General features: G+C 36.0%; 1 pseudogene; it reads right to left on the reverse strand.

The window, feature by feature from the left end:
- Positions 1 to 723: 723 nt before the first annotated feature.
- Positions 724 to 1,470, reverse strand: LOC100610099 (14-3-3 protein zeta/delta-like; annotated as a pseudogene).
- Between the last annotated feature and the right edge of the window lie 5,925 nt (positions 1,471 to 7,395).

Consider the following 7,395-nt stretch of genomic DNA (forward strand, 5'->3'; position numbering starts at 1 on the left):
GTCTTATACCCAGAAGGAAGAAATGCCACACATAGAAGCACAAGAAAAATATAAACACGCCGGCCTGGCTTTGTTTCTCCATTCAGTCTATTAGCATTAAATCAGTCCCTTTTTGTCAAATTACATTTTTGCATGGCTGTCTACTCTTTGCCGCATCTAAGAATTAAAATGGACAGTTTTTCCTTGAGTCTTTGCATCTTCAATTTGAAGGCTCTCATGTCTTGCAAAACTTTGATTAAATATTTTATGCTTTTCTCCTATTAATCTGTCTTTGTTTTCTTTCAGACCTAGCCAGGAACCCTAAAAGGGTTATGGAAACTTTTCCTTCCTTACAGTTTGCACAACTACAACTAAAACTGGAACAAATTATCCTTTAATCCGATATTAGGACACACCAATATATAGGTGCTTTCCTTTGCCTAGACATAGAGGCAGTTATAACAGAGGTCCTTGTGAGGCCACAATTTAGCAAAATACTATGTCAAACATTTATAGCTTATATGAAAATTTCACATCCCCATATTGGCCACCTAAAGATGAAAACATATAACTCCCTAAATCTTAATTGGCCCTATTCTAATGTAAAACATAAAAACCATATAGGAAAAAATAGAAATTCAAATAGAAGTAACCTATACCTTTTTTAAAAAATTATATTCAGGGCATATGGATGACAAATTGTCCACTGTGTTTTAGAATGAAGTAGACAAATTTGAGAAGTCGTTAATTTTCACCTTCTTCTCCTGCTTCAGCTTCATCTCCTTGGGTATCTGATGTGTAAAATGTTAAGTAGTTTCTCAGTAGTTGCATTATTAGCATGCTATCTTTATATGACTCTTAATGTATTGAGCCCAACAATGGCTTCATCAAAAGCTGTCTTTGCAAGACAGCAGGCTTTCTCCAGAAAGTTCAGATTCTCACAATACAACACAGAGAGCTTATAGCCCAGACCCAATCTGATAGAATGTGTTGATTGCAATTCCTTTTTCTGATTTCAAAAGCTTCTTGATGTGCTTGTTGTGACTGATCCACAATCCCTTTCTTATCATCACTAGCGGCAACCTGAGCCAAATAACAAAAGTAGCCTCCTTTTGCTTTTAATAGATTTTGCTCTGTGCTTGTGAAGCTTTGGGGATCAAGTACTCTTCCAAAAGGGACAGTACATCATTTACAGATAGCTCTTAGCTCACTTTCCATTTTCTCTCTGTATTCTCAAGCCATCTGCTGTTTTTCTCAGCAGCTTCTGTCATTTGCCCAATACTTGAGACGAAGCTCCAAGATGACCTACAGGCTCCTGTAACATTTTTATAAGCAACTGAAAGAAGATTCCTCTCCTAATAAAAAAAATTCAGTTCCTTGCTTAGTTACAGACATCATGCAGTCTTTCGTGACAACATATTGCTCAGCCCATTTGGCCTTCTGCACCGGGATATTTTTACCCATGACTGAATGTTCTGTGTCAGAAGTGGTTGGCGGTAGACGAATGGGGGCTCAGCAATCTTTGGATGGTGAGAGTGGCAAGGCTCAAACTCTGTCCCTAGATCTTGCTGCTCACACGGTCTGTGTTTCTATTTTCAATTTGTGGCAAAATGTATAAGAAAGTGCTATGAAAGGAATATTACTTGTATTATTTCCTCATCACTAAGTTCTTTATAGCAGTTTCTTTTCTCTTGTGGAAGAGAGTTCCAAACAGAGCCTATGAATCCCTGAAGAAATTTTAGCTCAGGAAATGATTTTTTAAAAAAATCCAAATCCAATAGCCAAACTGACTTATGTTTACCTTTAGAAGTTTTATAGTTCTAGGCTTTACACTGAAGTCTATGATGTGTTTTGTGTTCATTTTTACATGGTTCAAAGCACCTGAGTATGGATCAGATCTCATGTTTTTTGTCTTGTTCTGTTTTGTTTTGTTTTTGGCATATAGATATCCAATTATTCCAGAACCATTTCTTGAAAATGACAATTCTTTCTCCAGTGAATTGCTTTTGTACCTTTGTCAAAAATCAGTATTTTGTGTATGAGAGTGTATTTATAGATTCCCTCTTCTGTTCCATTGAGTTATTTGTCTCTCTTGATGCCATTCTTCTTGATAATTCAAGCTTTATAATAAGCCTTGAAATCAGGTAGTGTTTGCCATACAACTTTTTCTCCTTTTTTTAGTTTCTTTAAAAATTTGTGGCTTACATTTAGTTCCTTAGGATTTCTATAAGAATTTTAGAATTAGCTTGCCAATTTCTACAAAAGAAAAAGAAGTCTCATGCTAGGATATTGATTGTGAATCTATAGATTAATTTGGTGAAAATCTACATCATAATATTTATCTTTCTGGCTCATGAACATGAGACATAAATCCATTTATTTATAGTTTAATTTCTCTAACATTTTCTAGTTTTAATGTTTATCTTACACTTTGTCAGATTTATCTCTAAGTATTTAATAATTTTAGTGCTATAATAAGTGACATCATTTTTAATTTCAATTTGTGAATATTTGTTGGTAGTATATTAAAATACAATTAATTTTATGACTTGATCTGGTTCCTGCAACCCCAATAAACTTACTTACTAGTTCTAGTACAAAGCTCAATAGAAGTAGTAAGAGAGTGACTTATTTCTGATCATAGGGGAAAAGCACTATCTTTCATCAGTATGTACAATGTTAGCAACAGGATTTTTGTAAATGTCCTCAATTAAATTGCATGAATTATTTCTGTTCCTGGTTTGCTGAGAGTTTGGGTGAAATGGAGGCTGGATTTTGTCAATTGCATGTTTATGTATCTACTGGGATGATCTTTTTTTTTCTTTTATGCCTTTCTAATATGGTGAATTATATTAATTAGTTTTCAATGTAAAGACCTTTTATTCTGGATAAGTTTCATTTGGTCATGATATGTCCCACTGTATTGCTGGATTTGGTTTGCTAAAATTTTATTGACTCTTTTGCATCTATGTTTTTGGAAAGTATTATGCAGTTGTTTCTTGTTCTTATAAAGTCTTTCTAAATTTGGTATTATGATAATATTGTCCTCATCAAATAAAATATAGAATATTCAATCCTCTTCAGTTTTCCAGGGAAAATTCTGTAGAATGGGTATGATTTCCTCTTTAAAAGTTTAGTATAATTTCTTGATGTTTACTTTGTGTTAATACTTTTGAATGCAAATTAAATTCCTTAATAGCTATAAAACATTTGAGGTTATTTTTCTTGACTGAGTAAATAATTCGTCTATTTCCTCTAAGTAGTCAAATTTATTAGTATAAAATTGCTTATAATATTCCCAAATTATACTTTTAATAGCTATAGAATCTTCTATGATGTCATCTCTTTTATTTCTAATTTGTAATTTGTGTTTTCTATCTTTTTTCCTAGTCAGTCTGGTAAAAGATTGGTTTTCTCAAAGAACCACCATTGATTACAGTATTTTGTTCTGTCATGTATTTGTTTCAGGCACCTCACTCAGCCCATGTTAATCCATCATGGCCAGAGGCAGAGGGCCCAATATCTGTGTTTTCATAATTGATTTAAATTCTTCCTTGATAAAGTCAGGAAATAAATTATCCCACATTCAACACATTCAAACACACACACACACACACACACACACACACACACACACGTAAACAAACAAAACCCAAATAAGTATTCTCACTGTGGAATGTCCATTTTCTCTGCCCAGCTTAAGCCTCTAATGCTAACTTCTATTAACCCTGGGCCTCTATATGTAACTTGACCTCTCCATTTCAACCTAATAGCACATTCAGTCACCTCACTTTTCATTTGCCCTTAACATATATTAATAGGTGTCCTTCACTCTAGGCTATTGATTAAGCCATCAGTATTTGTCATACCCCTCATGTCTTTGTGATTTCCCAAAGTCAATGTCTCCTCTACCTGCCCTATACCACTTGCCTCACAGTCTGGCCCAAATAAATCTATCTTGACAGTAAGGATTTTCATAATATTAACAAAATACTGTAATATTAGAAAATTCTTTCATTCTAAGGAGAGTACATATAATAACCTGGGGGCAAGGGAGTGCAGAAAATGGGGGTATGAGAAGACAACCTTGGAGGTCAAAACACATAAGTGGTATATTTCAACTGTCAATATCATTTACGTTTTTTATTGTCTGTAGATTCTACTAGTAATATAATTTTCATTTTGGTATAATTTATTTTTACTTGACAAATAATAGTTGTGCACATTTATACTAACATAATTTTTAAATGTCATGCCTCTTTTGAAAAAGTTCTGTGATGTTATTAAAATCAAAAGAACACGATTATGCTCATGATTCATATTCTCTGCAGGAATATTGACTTTGAAATATGAGCTTTTACAAAATTGTTAACATATTGCTTGATCCTCAATTAGTACATTCACGTTTTACTTGTAAGATTTTTTAAAAAATAATACGTTTTTAAAAATATCATACCTCAAATACATCACATAAAATCATAAATGGGTTTTAATAACTTTCTGACTGTTATACCTTAAAACTCATTATGAAGTGTTTATTTTTTAAAAGCTATAGGACTACATCTTACCTTTTTAATTGAAAATCAGTAAAATTGCAATGAAACAATAATTACTAAAAAAGTCTCATAGGGGAAACATTTCTAAGGGAAAAAAAAAACACCACATTGAGTGATGCTACTCTCACCATCCTTCCTTCATTGTTGCCCCAGTATCATCATAAATGTTAACATTAATCTTCCTCCCCATTTTCCATTTTTCTACTCCTTTCTCCAGGTATGCCCTCCCTGCACTACTTTACTTTTAATGAGTGCCTAGGGAAGTATATTCTCCAGGAGCGATAACACCTGAATTGAGTCCATATCATAAGAAAGTCTTCTCACTCTGAATTGCCAGGAAAAAAAAAAGTCTTCTAATCCCTTCAGAATGATTAGTGGAGGTACACCTTCTAAAGGGCTATTTTGGGTATGTCTTTCAGCCAAGGTTTTGACTAAACTCCACAATCTAAATGTGTAAAAGAGTAACACTTAACAACATGAAGTCAAATCAAAAAGCAAAACTAGGTAAGAAATATCTAAAGTAAACAGTGATACACAGTTTTATTTCTAATGTTTTTCTTATGCGGGTTGATCTAGTTTAATTTAAGACAAGTAAAATGGCAATTATATGATCTTAATTTAAAAGTATCTTTCTTTAGAGGAACTTAAATGAGTTGTTACATGTAATTCCATTAAGACTGTAGCTACGTAATCTTTAAGTAAAGAACAATTTTATATTTCCAAACATGTATGACAAAAAATACAAATTATGACATTTTCAAAGACAGGAGCTATGAGCAATATTGATACATCTGCAGTCCTATAACCTTGCTAAAATAGAAAAATTGACTCAATGGGAAAATAAATAAGCTAAATCTATTTCAGACTCTGACCCCAAAGAAAGTCCCTTGATCAACCTAGATAAGCATTTCCTTCCCTGTAATATGAGAAGAGTGCATCAAGACTAATTTTCCCAGCAACAAATCCAAATTGACAATAATTAAATGATTTTCAATCTGGGTCAAAACGGAAGCTGCAAAGCAATGTTAGTGATAATAAGCACACATGCATATGTATATATCCACACACATGCACACTTGCATATACCAGGTCACACCATGCATGTTTAATGCCTTGCAGTTGTCAAAGGTAGCATGGGATATGGCTACCCTCTGCTGTTTTTATTTTTTGAATTTTTTTTATTAGTCCATTCTTGTGTTGCTATAAAGAAATTCCTGAGACTGGGTAATTTATTTTTTAAAAAAGTTTAATTGGCTCATGAATCTTCTGGTTTTACAGGATGCATGGTGCTGGTATCTGCTGAGCTTCTGGGGAATCCTCAGGAAGCTTACAATCATGGGAGAAGGTGAAGGTGGGTGGAGCAAGCATATCACGTGGTGAAAGCAGGAGTAAGAACGAGAGTTGGGCGGGAGGTGCCACACACTTTAAATGACCAGATCTCAGGATAATTCACTCATTTTTGCAAAAACAGCACCAACCCATCAGGGTCCATTACCATGGTCCAAATACCTCCTACCAGGCCCTATCTCCAGCATTAGGGATTGCAATTTGACATGAGATTTGGGCAGCAACAAATATCCAGACTTTATCATTCCATCCCTGGCTCCTCCCAAATCTCACGTCCCTTCAAAATACAATCATACCTTCCCAACAGTCCCCCAAAGACTTAACTCATCCCAGCAGTAACTCAAAAGCTCAAAGTCTCATCTGAGACAAGGCAAGTCACTTCCACCTATAAGCCTATGAAGTAAAAAACAAGTTAGTTATTTCTAAGATGCAATTGGGGTATAGGCACTGAGTAAACATTCCCATTCCAAAAGGGAGAAATCAGTCAAAAGAAAGGGGTTACAGTCCTTATGAAAGTATGAAACTCAGCAGGGCAGTCATTGAATCTGAAAGCTCCAAAATAATCTCTTTTGACTCCATGTCCCACATCCAGGGGACACTGGTGCAAGGGGTGGGCTCCCAAGACCTTGAGCAGCTCCGTCCCTGTGGCTTTGCAGGGTTTAGCCCCCACGGCTGCTCTCACAGGTTGAAACTGAGTGCCTGTGGCTTTTCCACACTGTGGGTGCAAGCTGCTGGATCTACCATTGTCGGGTCTGCAGAATGGTGGCTCCCTTTTCACAACTCCATTAGGCAATGCCCTGGTGGGGACTCTTTGTGGGGGCTCCAACCCCACATTTCCCCCTATACTGTCCTAGCAGAGGGCTCCGCCCCTGCTGCAGGCTTCTCATACAGCCTCTGAAACCTAGGCAGAGGCTGTCAAGCATTCTTCACTCTTGGATTCTGTGTGCCTGCAGGCTTAACACCACATGGAAGCCAACAAGGCTTATGACTTGCACTCTCTGGAGCTGGAGCCGCCACTAGAGCTGTAGCTAAGCCCATTTGGGCCTTGGCTAAAGCCAGAATGGCCAAAATGCAGGAAGCAGTGTCCCAAAGCTGCTCAGGGTATTGGGGCCTGACTCATAAAACCATTCAGTCCTCCTAGACATCAGGGCCTGTGACGGAAGGGGCTGCCATAACGATTTCTGAAATGCCTTCAAAATATTTTTCCCATTGTCTCTACTATTAACACTTAACTCCTTTTCAGTTACGCAAATATCTCTAGCAAGTGGTTGCTCTGCAGCCTGCTTGGATTCCTCCCCCCAAAAAAGCTTTTTATTTCTCTGCCACGTGGCTAGACATTAAATTTTCCAAACTTTTATGCTCTGCTTCCTATTTATATCTAAATTCAATCTTTAAGTCATTTATTTGCCTCATCTGAGCATAGGTTGTAAAAAGCAGCTGGCCACCTCTTGAATGCTTTGCTGCTTAGTAATTTCTTCTGTCAGATATCCTAAATCATCACTTTGAAGTTCAA

The sequence above is a fragment of the Pan troglodytes genome, chromosome 15 (assembly GCF_028858775.2).
Source record: "Pan troglodytes isolate AG18354 chromosome 15, NHGRI_mPanTro3-v2.0_pri, whole genome shotgun sequence".
Lineage (NCBI taxonomy): Eukaryota > Metazoa > Chordata > Mammalia > Primates > Hominidae > Pan > Pan troglodytes.